The sequence below is a fragment of the Amia ocellicauda genome, chromosome 2, assembly GCF_036373705.1.
Source record: "Amia ocellicauda isolate fAmiCal2 chromosome 2, fAmiCal2.hap1, whole genome shotgun sequence".
Taxonomy (NCBI): Eukaryota; Metazoa; Chordata; class Actinopteri; order Amiiformes; family Amiidae; genus Amia; species Amia ocellicauda.
The window spans coordinates 31,989,063-32,007,634 of NC_089851.1; positions in this window are offsets into that span (position 1 = coordinate 31,989,063).

Genomic DNA, 18,572 nt, shown 5'->3' on the forward strand with positions numbered 1-18,572 from the left:
GTTTAGAAAGTCAAAGGCAACAGTAAATACTATATGGTTAACACATAGATGGACCATCTCATTCTTAATTTCAACTGACTTGTTTTCAAATCCATACACAAGATTTACTTTTTTTTTTCCTCGGTTCTCTCTTTTGCAATTGAATCCGAGTATCAAAACAGTCTTACATTCAGATCTGACTGCGTCATTGCAAATACTGAACCTCAGGAGAGAAATGTACCGGACTATAAAAATAACTATATTTGTTCTATGACTTACTCAACCACACATGTCGTATAAATAAATCAATACCAACAAGAAAATACACTTAAATGTAGCAATACTTAAATTCCACGTGCATTGGCCTTGGCGAAAGTTTGAGCTCTTTTTCTTCATTAGCCATGGCTTTCGACTGCATCACTCCTCCACATATGAAGGTCATGGCTGAAGACCAAATCAGACATTTGATATTGGCAATTTTGCTGATGTGTTGTTTATGTTTTCCCTTTATTGCAGTTCTTACAGTATTTTTTGTCCTTTAGCCATGTGAAAAAATTGATCTATTTACTTTTCGGAAGTATGTGAAACAAAACATCACTTTTGATTTAGTTTTGAAATGAAAAATACTTAGTTCACAACAGCTGAGGATTTCGCCTTCAGCAGGAAGATGCATTTCCAAAAAACAGGTTTTTGATTATTTTGTTGGCATTCTCTTCATGGTATTACTGAAAATCTGCTTCGAGTTTAACACTCTACCAATTTGCTGAAAAGAGACATGGTATCAAGCAGAATTACAAAACTCCTTCTTAATGATCTAAAAGCATGAATATCAATCCTCTCCAGGAGGAGGTAGAGGAAAGAAGAACAATATTCTACAGTTACAAATTAGCTGGGCTAACAGTCACAGAATTGTTATGTTTAATATTTGTTACATCGTGTTAAGGTTTTAATTATGGCATTAATAAGGTGGGACTACAAAAGGTATAACATAATTAAAAGCTTGATAGCATATCTTATTCGAATAATCTGAAAAAATAATAGATTGAATATTCGATCGATAATAGTCGAAAGTTGCACCACTACTCCCAAGTATCATATTGTGTGAGCATTATTGTCCCAAAACAAAAACATTCAGTTAAGGGACAGAAAAAATCCAAAGGTCTGTTTTTTGTAATGTAGGTTAATACAAATGAATCTTTAAACCACATATACTTTATACTCTACCTTAGGGGACAGACTGGGACCAAAAAACTGGAATCGTGGGGGGCAGCTGCTCACGACCAGCCCACACTGGAGTCAAGAGGCCCACCACCAAACTAAAAAGTGGTCCAGCCCTTCCGGCATTTGCCAGAATTGCCCGATGGCCAGTTCACCTATGCTGTACTCTACTGTGGTTAGTGGGAATTGAAATGGGAACATTTTGTCCCAAAGCAGACATGTTATGTTTAGCTAAATCAGCAAAGACTTCATTAAGTGGTCTCTGGTGTAGCGTTGGTTACCAAGAAGTGGCAATAAACTAACTATATTTGTAAATATTGAGTTCTTTAGTCAGTGGAGCCTAAAAGTTTGATTAAACACAGATGTAAGATCAATTAAATATAAAGTAACAGATTATTAAAGCAAACAACTAGATACACAATACACAAGGAGGAAAAGTAATCAGTCAGAGATAACTAATAGAAAATATGCCTAATTTACTTTGGGGGTTTAGTGACTACAATAATGAATTGAGATGAAGGTTAATTTTAACATTGTTAGTCTGACACAAATGTCACCACCTACTGGGTGTTTAGGGGTGACATGCTACACGACCACGCCACCTCCTTTGTTATACAAGAGAGGACCTTGTTCACCCACGTAAATTCTCTCCCTGGGCAGGCTCGACTAGACTCCAGAATCAAAAGTAATTTCTAAATAGCTAGGACAGGGCATGAAGACTGTACCAGCAGAAACACAATAAGGAATTGGGAAGCTAAATGTCTAAAACCACCTTTAATAAACTGGGCGCTAAAACTAATAAAAACCCTACCCAAAATAACACAACAGAAATAATAAAGAAAGGAGCTAAAATAAGCTAAAAACTAAAACCCAATTTCCTATACTAAAATACAAGTTATTGCAACCAATAATTACAATCCCTTGGTTCAATTGTAAACAGGTGCAATGGTGCAAGACAGAATCCCCCTTCTTTTTAGAGGAGATTACCCCAGTCCCGTTCAGCGATGACCTTAGCCCCGTCGGCCTACTGGGACCTACACCAGGCTACAGGTAAGAACAAGTATAATTATTAACCCTAGATTGCACAAGCCCAAAAATGATTGTTCACTTTCTTTTTCCGTTTACTTGCAGGCACGGATACACAGGGGCTATAAACAAGAACCTGACAAGTTTCTACAATCCAGCACAGGGACCCTTCTCCGTCCAGGTAAAGGACAGCATGAGGGAATCACTGTCCAACCAGTCTCAATAAAGAAGGCTTTAATATTCCTTCCATGTATGCTCCTTGTTTTCTAATTATATCTTCTCTCAAGAAACAAAGCAGAATACTTAGTGCTCCGTAGACTTCTCTGACGTCTCCTGGCGATTTAAGCCTCTTTCGTTGGCAATCCATTTCCAAAGGTTACCCTTTTTTGTAATTCTTCTTCTGAGGAGATCTTTGCCTTTCTCCCCGTCGTCTCCCCCTCTCTACTGTGCTGCACCATGAGGTCGGGAGGTGCCATGCCCCATCTCCCCTCTCCATGTGCTCAGTCATTTGGTTACCCTCCCGAATGACACTGTCTCTGAGCTTAAGTACTAAAACAAAGAGGCAGGAGTGAAGGCAATCAAGAGAAAACGTGCAGGAAAGTCCAGGTGAGAATGTAGCAATCGTCAATAAGACCAATAAACCAATAAACCAATAATAATAAAGAAAAGTAAACAAAACACACTTCATAAGTGAGAAAGACAACCGTGCTTAAAAAATAATAAGTGCACACATCTAAATAAATAAATGAAATTAAGTATAATAAATCAATTAAGTGTAATCAATTAAGTACTAAATTGCCCATCACACCCCGCCCGTGACACAAATATCTAATATATAATATTTGAAGACAGGAAACATCTAAATACTGTATGTGAATTGTTCAAACATCTCTACCTATTGTGAACAATTAGCTTGTGAAAAACAATCAGAAACCGGTGGCCCAGTTAACACATATCTGGGGCAGCCTATTTTTTTTTCTCTTTTATCCCTTCAAGTACTAAAAAAGAAAAGAATGACATTTTTAGTTTGTCATTGCTCTTTTTTTCCCCTCCCAGAACAGGTGCCAGAAAACCCCACTGGAACTTGAGCAGTCTAATTGGTTTTAAATTGGCCATATTCATCTTTTGACTTCAGCTTTCCCTTTACTCTGTCTGTGAGCCATTTTGAGGTAAGAGAATGAAGCACAGAAATCACATCAGTGTAGTGACTCCTTAGTGATATGGTTAAATTATTTTTTTCCTGTCTCAGTCATATTTCAATATTTTCCAAAGAGACGTGTCATTATTAGTCTATTACAGGGCTGAGCTAAAGATATTGGTCATTGTCTAGGATCTAATGGAACAATGTCAAACATGAACTGTTTAGAAGCAGAATATGTGTGTGTCTATCTAAAAAATAAATGCAATGCATATGTCATATATCAAAGTATTCTAAGCAAAAAGCAATCATTTATGACATCACCAAAACATTGGACAACGAACATTAATTGTTATGTAAATGGTGAAAGTGGCTAGTATCACCAAACTTAAATTTGGAGACTGCTCAATAACACATTCAATCCTAATTATGTTTCTTTTTTTTTACTTTTCTAATTAATCGTCCAAAAATATTGATTAAAGGGCATATTAAGGAAAAAAGGAAAAAATATTCAATTTCTACTGAAGTTCTTCTGCTGGTCTGCCTTCAATTCAGTATTATATAATAAACCTAATTACACTGCCAATGTGCAGAATAGAAACTGCTAATGAAAAACTCCAAACCTGTACTCAGTAGCGGCTTATTTTTCAGTCAGATCCTATATTCTTCTACTCATAAATTGGATCTTATTAAATACATTTGTAGTTTGTTATTGGTGGTTGGTCAGTTATTTAATCCTACTCAAAGTCTCTTAAGAGCCTGCAAATTTGTTTTTGATGTACTGATGTCATACTCTGAGGTAAGGACCTGACATTTACCTCCACCCCCCATAACATTGTCTTGTAAAGACTGTAAAATCTGTGCAGACAATGTACTACTTCATGGGTCAGTCATTACATTGAAGACAAGTCCCACGGCTCTGAAGACACTGCAGCAGCAAACTGATGATTTGAGCACACTCTTATTTTTTTTTGCTTAAATACAATCAGAGCAGCAAGGCAGAAATATGTTTGTTTTATTTGATATTGTAGTCTTGACATACACTTTAAATTTAAATGTATGTTTGGCACTTTACTGAAAAATAGATTTTGCCACTTTTATCTTTTAATAAACAAATAGTCTTTCATGTTTTCTGGGGCATTCCACAAGTTTGAATACAAAGAAATACTCTGTTTCTCCAGATCCTACAGGATCTTAAGATCTCTATTGTGTGTGGAGCACATTGGTTTTATTTTTCATCCACATCTTAATATATCTCTTCTCTACCTTGACAGAGTTGTTGTTGCTAAAGCATGTTGCTATTTTCAGCAATCTGCTTACCATCAGGGCTCAATTTGTGCCGGAGCTCACCTCTCAATTAGAGACTGTCCGTTCCGGGACCTCAAAGCACAGCTCCGGAACCTCCTCGTGTCATTAAATAATTTGAACTGTTTTATCTCGTTGACGCCATGATATTCCTGCAAAAATACAATAAACAATGGCCAATGGTCTTCTGAGAATCATCACAATCTGGGCAGATTATACTCAGAATGGTGAAAGCCATCATGAACGCACCTACAGTTACCCATGGGATATATACAGTATAATGGGAGATCATACAGCTAGATTCTGAAACCCCACAGACCCAATGATGTGTGCTTGAGAGTGGAAATGTATAGTAGGCGTAATAGCATTTTTAAATGTATTTGTATGTTTAGCATGTTGTCTGCAGTGTTGACTTGAAAATGCATTGAAAGTGTGTTATATTGATGTAAAGCTTTATATACATGTTGTCACACTAAATGATCAAGTACCTCCGCTCTCCCTCATACATCCTCTCTATCCTGTTCACATTGAGCTGTAGCACCTTGTGATTTACAAATGAAGCACTGCTCCCATTGATTATTACCACTGGTGTGGGACAGCGCCCGGTCTAGATGCCAAATATATTATTTTTGTGTTACTGTTGCAGCAAGATGGTGTAACAGTATATACATTTCAGCTCTGTGTATTTCTCCGAGTATGCCATTTTCATTCCAATGTCTTTGTAGCTTGTTTTAGACTAAACACATTTATCTCTCTCAAGCTCATATAGGGTTCAAAAGACATAATTCTGTGATAAAGGTTTGGGATACCTGATTGACATCATGTAGTTTCCCAGCAACCAAAGGCAATAATCTTCCATATGATAGTATGTTCTTCAGAAAATCTTTAGGTGAGTTTTTCCAATTGACCGTCTCCAGAGCAGTTCATTATAGTTTAATTAACTGCTTTAGTATTATTCTAATTAATTGGGCCCTGAGTGTTCCTTATCTGCCTATCTACTGAGGGAGACAATTGCTCCCTATCACCAGGCCCAACACACCTCTGTTCTTGCTAATAGTCTAACAAGTAATCTTGTCACTTACAGTCCTGGATAGATGTGTTCACCATCTTTGGGGAATATCAGGTGTGCAATCATTCATGTTTCTTTTTCTTCTTGTTGGTTTATAATATGTAAAATTGTTGAATAAAAATGTATTACTGAACTGTGCATTCTATTTTTAATTGAGGCAACTGGCAACTTCTGCTTTGTATGCAGGCCAAAATGTATACATATTTAAACTTTTGGTTGTTTTTATTGATTTGATTGAACTGGAGATGTTTAATCTTAATCTACGTAATCCTTCTTAATTAGAGATGTGAGAAGACATTCAAGATGTGTAAAGTCAGGTCAATGCCTTACCTGTCTCCACAGCTTTTTACATTGATTAATTAAACCCTTAAATCCATCTTCTTAACAATCAAAACAGAATAATAGGTCCAAAAAGCCCACCCCAATTATCCCTAGTTTAAATTTGGACTGGTAACAGTTCCTCACTGCACCCCATTATCTGCTGTGAAGTGCACTGCTGAAATTAAATGGCTACCATGTAGGATTTGTATACCCTCCTACCTAAAAATTACTTTGTGTGAGTACAAACTAAAGAGCTATTTTCTGTGTGAAAATAATGATATTGTTTATTTTGTACTGTGTGCTGCTCCTCGCTGTGGCTGCAGTGGAAGTTGTCTCTCACCCCTTCCTGAGGTGTCCGGTACTGTCATTGCTTGTTTAAATCAGCAGGATTTAACTTGCTCCAGGGCACTGGATGCAGTTCAGCCCACTATTACAACTTCCCAGCGGCTGGGCTTTTGTTTAGACTATAACTGACACTTTGGACTGTCTAGTGGTATACTGCATTCTAAATGGTGTTGTAATTTTTGCAGTTTGTGTATGTATGTGTATATATATCACCATCACCATATTCTCTATCAATCCACTACTGGATGAAGGCCTCCCGAAGATGTTAAGCATTTAATCTTCCCATCTTTTATGTGGTCTTTTTCTAAGTCGTTTGTATTTCATCTCTTTGGTATCAATAGCTCCCTTTGTCCATCTTTGATCCGTTCTCCTTGCAATGTGTACAGCTCATTTTAACATTTTCACTTTCATTGATGTCCCATATTTTCGTTTGTTCTCCGATTTAATTTATTTTTCTATCTCTTCTTGTTATACCAAGCATACATCTTGCCATGTTTCTTTGTATCGTTCGCAGTTTCTGTATATTTTTTTAATTAAGTGACCAGGTTTCACAACCATAAGTGAGCACTGGTAGAATGCATTCATTAAAAAAAAAAAATATTCCGGTAAATATAAATACATGCCCTTCCAATGGTGCCTCTCCTGTGGCCAAAGGTTTCCCCCGGAGGACCACTGCACATCCCACCTTGAGCCAGAGTATGCAAGATCTGCCACCCAGGATCACACCTTGTGTGTGATCTGTGGAAAAGTTCAACAGAGGTCCCTCAAGCACAACCTACAGAAGGTGATGGGTCTCTCCTGCTTAGAAAGCATCTTTCTGGGAGACCACCTCCCCTGTGGCTCTCTGTGTCACCTCCAGCACCCTCTCCTGCACAAAAGAAGCAAATAATCACTCAAGGCAGACACTCACTGCATTGAATGGCCAGCCAAGGAGGAGCCCGATAGCTCCTGCTTTGAGAGAGCTAAGGAGACTTGTCAGCTCCCCTTTTCCTTGATTTTGTGCAAGAAATCTGAACATCTTGTGGCATCCACCTCTAGCACTCTTCGCAGCACTGAATGGTTCACTAATATCCATGGAGCAGAGGTGGCGGACATGGAGTGGATGCCACACATGTAACCCACGATTGCCTCCCTTGTCCAGACCCTGCTGCTGTGTGGTGCCACCAAGGACACAGTCTATGCTGCACTTCTGGGGTCCCTCTTAAGAAGGATTGCATTGCAGCCCAATGGTATTGTTTGTATGCGTTTCATTGTCTAGGTTCTTAAATGGAATAATTTTATTCATCCTCTCATTCCTAACACTGTAAACTGCAAAAAGGTTATGCTAGCCCACCAAGAAAATAAACTGAGAGGTGTAACTTTGAGGGTTTGTATGCTTTTTGCTTTGCTCTTTTCTCAGAGCCATGTCATTGAAAAAATGGGTGACACTTTTACATGTATGTATTTCATTTAAATTATATGGATGAGAGTCAATGGTCTTAAAATATGTTTTGTTCATGGTCAGTTAAAATCTAAAAGTTGTGCCTCTCTTCAAGGGTATGGTTAAATATATGGAGTATGAAGAGGTATAGGACCATACCAGCTGCCTTTGACAATAACATTATATTCTATTGTATTTTCATAACATATATACCAAAATTCTTAAAGGGAAACAACTTTAAGGGCCTGAAAATGATCCCTCTGCTCCCATTTAAAACAAAAACTTATTGGAATATTATCTCAGTTGGGAATTAAACTATATAAAATATATGAAACTGAAATGTAAATTACTTTTGAGGCATTCTTTCCTGTCAGCAGCCTCTGAAGGCTGTCTGTGATTGACTGTAATCAGATAGCATGCTCCAGCCACTTGTGTTTCTTATGCACTCAATGAATTAATGATCATAAGGCTTCTTTCATTGCAAAATAGCTGTTGAAGCCAGAGGGAATCTATCTGACAGCATTTGCAACTGTTTTACACGGAAAAACATAGGTTAATGAAGAACAAATTGAATTGGTAATGCAATACGCCCGGATGAAATGCACATGGTTTCAATATTTGAAAAGATGATGCTAAATCACATTACTTAAGAAGGAACAAACAAATGTGTTACCATATGTTGTTGTTGTTATTAACATTATTCTGAAACAATGTGCATATTTTATACATCTCCATTTATCCAGGAATCCGTTAATAAATATCATGTCATAGTATTTTTAATTGTCCTTATGTTTATTGAGACATACAGTGAGGGAAAAAAGTATTTGATCCCCTGCTGATTTTGTACGTTTGCCCACTGACAAAGAAATGATCAGTCTATAATTTTAATGGTAGGTGTATTTTAACAGTGAGAGACAGAATAACAACAAACAAATCCAGAAAAATGCATTTCAAAAAAGTTATAAATTGATTTGCATGTTAATGAGGGAAATAAGTATTTGATCCCCTATCAATCAGCAAGATTTCTGGCTCCCAGGTGTCTTTTATACAGGTAACGAGCTGAGATTAGGAGCACTCTCTTAAAGGGAGTGCTCCTAATCTCAGCTCGTTACCTGTATAAAAGACACCTGTCCACAGAAGCAATCAATCAATCAGATTCCAAACTCTCCACCATGGCCAAGACCAAAGAGCTGTCCAAGGATGTCAGGGACAAGATTGTAGACCTACACAAGGCTGGAATGGGCTATAAGACCATCACCAAGCAGCTTGGTGAGAAGGTGACAACAGTTGGTGCGATTATTCGCAAATGGAAGAAACACAAAATAACTGTCAGTCTCCCTCGGTCTGGGGCTCCATGCAAGATCTCACCTCGTGGAGTTTCAATGATCATGAGAACGGTGAGGAATCAGCCCAGAACTACACGGGAGGATCTTGTTAATGATCTCAAGGCAGCTGGGACCATAGTCACCAAGAAAACAATTGGTAACACACTACGCCGTGAAGGACTGAAATCCTGCAGCGCCCGCAAGGTCCCCCTGCTCAAGAAAGCACATGTACAGGCCCGTCTGAAGTTTGCCAATGAACATCTGAATGATTCAGAGGAGAACTGGGTGAAAGTGTTGTGGTCAGATGAGACCAAAATCGAGCTCTTTGGCATCAACTCAACTCGCCGTGTTTGGAGGAGGAGGAATGACCCCAAGAACACCATCCCCACCGTCAAACATGGAGGTGGAAACATTATGCTTTGGGGGTGTTTTTCTGCTAAGGGGACAGGACAACTGCACCGCATCAAAATGACGATGGACGGGGCCATGTACCGTCAAATCTTGGGTGAGAACCTCCTTCCCTCAGCCAGGGCATTGAAAATGGGTCGTGGATGGGTATTCCAGCATGACAATGACCCAAAACACACAGCCAAGGCAACAAAGGAGTGGCTGTAGAAGAAGCACATTAAGGTCCTGGAGTGACCTAGCCAGTCTCCAGACCTTAATCCCATAGAAAATCTGTGGAGCGAGCTGAAGGTTCGAGTTGCCAAACGTCAGCCTCGAAACCTTAATGACTTGGAGAGGATCTGCAAAGAGGAGTGGGACAAAATCCCTCCTGAGATGTGTGCAAACCTGGTGGCCAACTACAAGAAACGTCTGACCTCTGTGATTGCCAACAAGGGTTTTGCCACCAAGTACTAAGTCGAAGGGGTCAAATACTTATTTCCCTCATTAACATGCAAATCAATTGATAACTTTTTTTAAATGCGTTTTTCTGGATTTTTTTGTTGTTATTCTGTCTCTCACTGTTAAAATACACCTACTATTAAAATTATAGACTGATCATTTCTTTGTCAGTGGGCAAACGCACAGAATCAGCAGGGGATCAAATACTTTTTTCCCTCACTGTATAGAGGTGTAGAGGTGAGAACATATAAACATTGTTAAGAGCTGATATTAGGGGCATTTAATGTCCTAGAAAATACTACATATTTCCCTGGACACTCACCTTAAAAAGAGTACAATCCCAGCAAAACCCAGAATAGCCCCATATGCATGACTTTAAATTAAACTGCTATTAATTTCTAAAAGATAAGTTATTAATTTGAATAATGTCAGCATCAGAACCCATTTTCCTTTCAGACATATATGTATGCATGTTAGAAATATTGGAAGGTATTTCAACTGTCTTTGTTAAAGCTTGCTTAAACAAATATGTTGTTCAGGGTTTCGTTTAATAATTTTTGCTGTCAAGCAAGACGGATTTTTGGTTATATATGTTTTTATAACAGGCTGGTAATGAGACCAGGGTAGAAAAGACCAAAAAGGTTTTCATGAGGCAATTAACCTGCCCTTCATCCTGTCTACTTTCCAAGATGTGTCACGGATTTCATTAAACTTGCCGGAATACTAATAAGTATGTCTGTTGTTTGAAAGGTTAATAAAAGACAATGAATTAATGAAGGCCATTTAAGTAGAATACTTGATATTGACATCTTTTGTGATGGGTTCAACAGGTTTTGTGACAGTATATTTGATATTTATAGCTTTGTAGCAATTGTATGTGATTGTCTTGTTTTTCAGACTGATACCTCAGAGCCTGCGGAGATACAAACACCAGGAAGGGTATTCGGTAAGGCAACATGTTTTAACCAAATACTGAGTGCTGATTATAATCAACAGATACAGAATACAACAGTGGGTATGTAAAGAAAATTTGCTGTGGTAGCTTTCGATCCAAGTACAAATCAGTTCAGGACACCTACAAATAGCTAACTTTTGCTAGAGACTATGGCTGTCAAGAAATTGTTGATTAGAATGTCTTTAAATAGTGTTCATTTTTTACTTCCAGTACCAGTACATATCTGCCTGTGAAAACACCAAGCTTTTATCAAGCCAAAAGGGTGGACAATACAATAAAAGCAAGGTTTTGTTTTGATTTAAAAGGAGCAATTTTCTTTTCTGATTACATGTTATATTAATTGTATCTGATCCAGTCATCAATCTCAAAATGTCATACAAATCAGATAAAAAGAAACCAGCTGATGCATGAGCATAAACTGTTATTTTAGCATACGTGACCTGAATACCTATAAACGGGTTTGAATAATACGTGCATATTTCCTAGGTTTTCTAGGACAGGAACCTCAATTAGATCTGTAACATTGGAATGACAAGGGAAAATACACCCAGTAGAGGACAGCCAAAACATGAATCTTGTTCATTTCCTTTCAAAATTAACTGAAACATTTTAAAATGTAATGTTGAGCTTTGTAGCAAATTCCAAAAAGAACATTGTCACCTTTTTTAACCTTTTTGGCAATAACTTTGCTTTTTCTGGCCACAGGTAAGAGAACACATTTATTTATTTATTTATTTATTTATTTTGAAACTACCAGCCGCTTTCCTGTAATTGTACTGTATATAAGAAACCATATTGATTTATGTTTAAATTATCAATTTACGCTGCATTGTTTTGCAAAAAGAATTACATGAAATCCGTCCTATCACAAAGTGACTGAGGATTATAAGGCTTGTCACCATATTATTTTTGTACAAAGTAACTTATAAATTATCTTTTAAGAAGTACTAGAACATAAGACAGTTTACAAACGAGAGGCCATTGGTGCTTGTTTGGTGTCCATTAGTAACTAAGTGATCCAAGGATCCTATCCAGTCTATTTTAAAATGTTCCCAAATTTTCAGCTTCTATCACATCGCTGGGGAGTTTGTTCAGATTGTGACGCCTCTCTGTGTGAAGAAGTGTCTCCTGTTTTCTGTCTTGAATGCCTTGAAGACCAATTTCCATTTGTGTCCCCGGGTGCGTGTGTCCCTGCTGATCTGGAAAAGCTCCTCTGGTTTGATGTGGTCGATGCCTTTCATGATTTTGAAGACTTGAATCAAGTCCCCACGTAGTCTCCTCTGTTCCAAGGTGAAAAGGTTCAGTTCCTCAGTCTCTCAGTAGGACATTTCCTTCAGACCTGGAATAAGTCTGGTTGCTCTCCTCTGAACTGCCTCTAGAGCAGCGATATCTTTCTTGACGTGTGGAGCCCAGAACTGCACACAGTATCCAGATGAGCTCTAACTAGTGCATTCTTAACATTACTTCCCTTGACGACTTTGGTGTCATTTAAGTTGTTGTATTATACTGTTACATATAGTGTTTCCTCCAGATTTATGCATACCCCTGATTCAATGTAACAAAATGGTTTTAGCAAAGAAAAGTGTACAATGTTGTTTTTTGTTTGTTTTAGTTTTGTATAAATACATGCACACATGAAACAATGTAAGACTATCAGTGTTGGATATCACAAAACATTAAAGTCCAGGTTTTGAACAAATATGCAAATATGTTGGACAAATAAAGTCCAATACTGAAACTAGTACTGTTTTCATGTCTTGCATTTATTTTGCTAAACACATTGTAGTGTATGAAGAATGTAAATAATTCTGGTGGCAACTTTGTCATGTGATCTCTATTTATTTTTGATAAGAAATATGCATGACAAAAACTTATTTACAGATTTGTATTATTATTATTTAGCACAATACAACAAATATAAAACATTGTTGTGACATCTGACATTTATTGCATTTATGAACTGTTACCAACAGGTGAAACCTATGAAAGGATGTAGTATTAATACAGAATACCATGTCAAACCATTGGAAAGATTGTGCCAGGGCCCTGTGCTGCAATTTACAATGTCCTTAAAGAAACCTACATGAAGGTATGTAATTTATTAAGTAATCTGATATTTTTCATAAATACCACAGCAAATATCTTATGACAGTGGTTCCCAAACCTGTCCTGGAATTAATTGAATAATTTCCTAAATCAGACCCTTTGAATTATTTTGAACAGTAGGGGTTTTAAGTTAAGTTTAAAATTGTATAAGGAAATGATCTTATTAAGGAACCAGCTTTTTATCAGTTACGTGATTGAAAGAGTCAAATGTAATGAAATGACTTCAATTAAGGGTTAAATTGAGAAACATTGTACTATTGAATTACCATCACCGGTAGGTGTGTGGAAAGCAATTCTGTGGTAGAGTACACTCCATTACAGCAAGTCGGGCAAACTAGACTACTTTATTTTTTTGGGGGGAACAAGCGATCACTTCAGAAATTACACGTAAGATAATTTTACAAGTTTTAAACATGTCAACTAACATCCTGAGTAAGTTTGTAATTTTAGTTTATTATTGAGCCTTACCTGTTGTTCTGAAATAGTCTGAAGAACTTGCTGCCTTTTCCACTTGTTATGGTAGTCTGGCAACATTATATTGTACAGACAGGGATAGCCTGTATACAGTTCAACAAGTTCTTCTTAAATTCTACTTACATTTTTGCCCACAAAAAATTATCTTCCATCTTGCACGTGTTGCTGAACTTAATGAAGGCAGCGGATTAGCACATAAATAGCCTAGGACTCTGGAGCACAAGCATCATTATGCAGTCCTTATATTTTCTGTTTTAATCTTGAAAGTGTACTTTCTTGTTTGTAAATTATATCATTTAAATGTCCTCTATCCTGTCCAGCTTCCTATCTGCACTTCAAGATTCCCTGTGACATAGTATATTGTCATGTGACTCCTTCTTGCTCTCTGATTGGATACTTGTCCAGGACGATTTCATACGATTTCATGTGATTCCATGAAAATAGTGCTCTGCTCTATTGCTTGAAATCGCATGAAATCGGATTTTGTCTGATTTCATTGTGAAATTTAGATTAAATTTCGAATAAATCGTGGGTTGCATTCGGATTGCATGGAAATTTCACAGTGTATCGTGGCCTTAAGAATGGCTAGAGGAGAGCTTCATGCCATGTCATACATACTCCAGATTTGCATTTTGCTTTGTGTCCATGTGTTTTGATAGAGCTTATATGTTGGGGAGATTGTTCTAGATGTAATTATTCTTTCACCAGCTGAGATGGCATTATACAACTATTTTAAATGTGAGAAAGTAATTGACCCTGCCCTGACAGATATGCGCATAAGAGATTTGATTTAGCCTTACTTGAGGAATGTGCGTACTGTGTCACATAGTCATGATAGTTGAAGGGATTTTCAAGTGCATGTAAACCCAGCCATTGTCTGTCACTGTTGGTTTATACAGCCCTGGGTCTTAATTTCACTTCACACTATGTAAATCTTTCATTACTGAGACAAGAACTATTCTTCAAACACATCCACTAAGAGCACCTTTGAGAGGAACAGCAGGCATTTTTTTTCTCTAAAGTGATTAGTAATCGTTTGACTCTGGCTGTCAGAGAAAAATGGCTCTATTGGAAAACAACATTATAATGCAAACTATTACATTATTTTATTGTAGTTTGCAAAACTCTGAAGCATATGAGAATTATCAGGTTGGAAAGCACTGCAAGCCTGTCATTTTTCAAACAAGCAAACATGATTACGTTTTTTTATGCCTGTATGTTACCTTCAGTGTTAAATTCAGCTAAATTTGCCAAAAGGAGTAATACAATATATCTCATTAATTCATAATGTGAGAGCCTAAGGCCTATTCATTTTTTTTCTAGCTGCATTGCAACCCAACAGAAAAGGAAATGGTACTGTAAATGTTATTGTAGTCTATGTTTATATTTAATCAAAAAACCTAGTGATTTTTACATTATGTTTTGCATTGACTATTGTACTCTATTAAATATTTATTATGTTAAAAATACATATTGGTTCAACTAATTATTTCACATTAAATTTATGCTTTTGCAGCTTTGAAAAGTAATGACATGCCAGCTTGCATTGCTACATTTGCAGCAAAATGACACGGTTTCTATTACTTTGGTTTAATAGATTCACTTCACTTTTCACTCACAATTTGTTTTGTTACTTATGAGGTTTTGCGATTCACTTTTAGGGCTTATTTCACATTTGATTTGGTATATAGTATCAAAAAAGCCTTAATTTCAAATGGAGAACACAATACCCAAATAGAAAAAGAAAGAAAGAAAAAGAAAAAAGGGCATTGCAATGTAGAAGCAAAATCAAAAATGACTTTAAACTAAAAACAGAATTAATGCATGACAGAAGGAGGAGCGGATCATACACTAGGGGTGCTGGGATGCCGCCCCACCATAGCAGAACATGAGAAACAAATAAAAAGCATGAAAACATCTGTGAACATTTATGTGCTTAATTCTGACATTTATTCACAATCTTAGTTGTTGTTATCCACAGCAAATGTGCAATGTATGGAAGTAAAAAGTATTTATGCCAAATCGCTGGTTATGCTTATTTTATGCCTTTTCTCCTGCTTCCAAGAGGTAGAGCCCTGCTTATGACAGCTTATGAGCATGCATAGTTATGATTTAGGCCAGAACTGTAGCATAGGTTTGAGATGTACCTATTAATCCCATTTGGGGCAATGAATGTAACGTCACATAGGCAGTTACCACCTGGACACCCTAGATGGCAGTTTACAAAATATTGCAATATTTATATTTATGTAAATATTGCAAATTTATATAAATATTCCATGCAGCCCCAGCAGAACGCCTCAGTATCCGCTGCTGAAGGGACAAGGAGGGTGAAAGAGAAAGAAACAAATGAAAGCAGATTAATACACCGGCTTACAAACCCTGCTTTGGCAATGATCCCTGACTGTGAATTTGACCCCAATTGTGTGAGACTCTGGTAAAATGAACCTCTGGCTTATGGACTGTGACTATTCTTTTGGATTTGCGATTAGGACGTGTTTGCTGCTTTGTCTGACATTTTGCTCAGCTGTAGATGTTTAGAGAGGGATCTGTTTACACTGTATAGGTAGCCTCAATAAGGAGTTTGGGTTTTGTTTTGTTTGTTTAACTAATACAACTCCCATTGTACGGCAGCCTGCCCTGAAAGGTAACACTGCCCATCCCCGTGTTACAGTAAACAGAAATGCCATTGAATGACACTATCTTTTATAGCTCGTCTTCATGCGGCAGGTGGATGAGAGGGGGAAAATGCTACTGCCAGGGGGAAAGGAGGCTGAGAGGATTAAATGAGGGACAGTGCAGGTGTGGTTGAGGGTGCTCTTTGCAATCAAGACACACTACTGACAGGTCAGGAGGTTGTTAATACCCGTTCTGATGCACAGCTGCTGTGAACGAAGGTGACCACAAGCAAGGTCCAGCTCACACTTGCGGATGTGTGGGATGATATCCTATCACAATGTGTCACATGTGTCACATGCATTTTTTATGTTCATATCCATTTGAAGACTATGGCTGGGACCAAATCTGAACATTTACTCTCATGAGGTCAATCCTAAATTCAATTAAGAAGTTTATGAACTTGAGTTCATGAACAACTCATAACAGCTGTTAACAAACCACTGAGTAGCAGTTCATAAATCACATAATGGCAAAAGCAGTTCTACAGGAAGTGTTGATTGCAGGTGGTAAAATGGTCTTGTTTAACATAATGTACAATATTACTTGAAATTCTGCAGAGTCAGAGAGAATACTGATAATTGTTGTGTACATATTGCAACCATTACTTAAAGTCCTGTTTTTTCTAAAGGCCAAAAGGCAAAACCTGCAAATCTACTTCTTTTCACAGTATAAAATATCTTTAATTCCCATGAAATTGGAAGCTGTATTGGTGGCAATTATTGACAGCAGGCATTCCTAGCAATAATTACTAAGTGCATAAGTACCCTGGTCCTGGTTACAGAATATTTCATTACTTTGTTTATTATGGAATACTTACAGTAAATAAAGGAAATTATCACATTGAAAACCAAAGTGCAACCCAAACCCCAAGAAACACAGTTCATGAAAACTCAGGGTGATCAAAAGAAGTATGTGATCATTGTTTCTGTTAAACCAGGGGACTGCCCCCTGTGGGCACCCTGCCTCTCCAAAGGTTGATTGTTGATTCCCGAGTCCAGAGTCTGACTGCATTTGTGAAAGAAAATACTTCTGCGGTAATGTGATAAGTTTGGCATCGGGAGCCATAATGCTTTAGTATGTGACATTCAAAGGTTGACAGATATAGTGGCAAAAGCACTGCTGTGGGAATATATTTAATATTTGTAGGACCAATAAAACACGGATATCTCTGACCTTGTGTGTCTTGCCTATGATGGCAATACACTTTTTATCAAAAAAATATATTGCACACTTTACATATACCTTACAGTAGTAGCTTTAACATATTATAATTAAAAATACATCTATTGTAAACATTTAACAGTCTTTACCTTCTTTAAGTAAATAAGCAAAGTACTGTTTTGTGAGAATCCACAAAGCCACTGAAACTAAAATAAATAAAAACCTGTGCTCGGGAGAAGATCTTCGTTAAGTTTGAAATAATTGGGCTAATTCACAGTGTACTCATTAATGAGAAAGCACTAAGTAACATTGCATTATGTATTATTTTTAAATCATCTCAGATTCTGAGGTGTAGACTTCAGTCAAGTGACTTGGGACTCGAATTGACTCGAGTCAGAATTTATGAGACTTGGGACTTGACTTGAAAAAAGCTGAAATGACTTAGACTTGACTTTGACTTGGCAATCACTGACTTGACTTGACTTGACGTGACTTGACTTGACTTGCAGGTGTTTTACTTGGCATGAATTGAAAAAAGAAACTCACTTTTTTCATTTTTATGTTGTTATTGTACATTTTGTGTTACATTCAAATGGATGCGCGGTGGATAAATACAGCGCTAACTGTGTCAGGGCCTGTCATACTACAGTGAGGGAAAAAAGTATTTGATCCCCTGCTGATTCTGTGCGTTTGCCCACTGACAAAGAAATGATCAGTCTATAATTTTAATAGTAGGTGTATTTTAACAGTGAGAGACAGAATAACAACAAAAAAATCCAGAAAAACGCATTTAAAAAAAGTTATCAATTGATTTGCATGTTAATGAGGGAAATAAGTATTTGACCCCTTCGACTTAGTACTTGGTGGCAAAACCCTTGTTGGCAATCACAGAGGTCAGACGTTTCTTGTAGTTGGCCACCAGGTTTGCACACATCTCAGGAGGGATTTTGTCCCACTCCTCTTTGCAGATCCTCTCCAAGTCATTAAGGTTTCGAGGCTGACGTTTGGCAACTCGAACCTTCAGCTCCCTCCACAGATTTTCTATGGGATTAAGGTCTGGAGACTGGCTAGGCCACGCCAGGACCTTAATGTGCTTCTTCTTGAGCCACTCCTTTGTTGCCTTGGCTGTGTGTTTTGGGTCATTGTCATGCTGGAATACCCATCTACGACCCATTTTCAATGCCCTGGCTGAGGGAAGGAGGTTC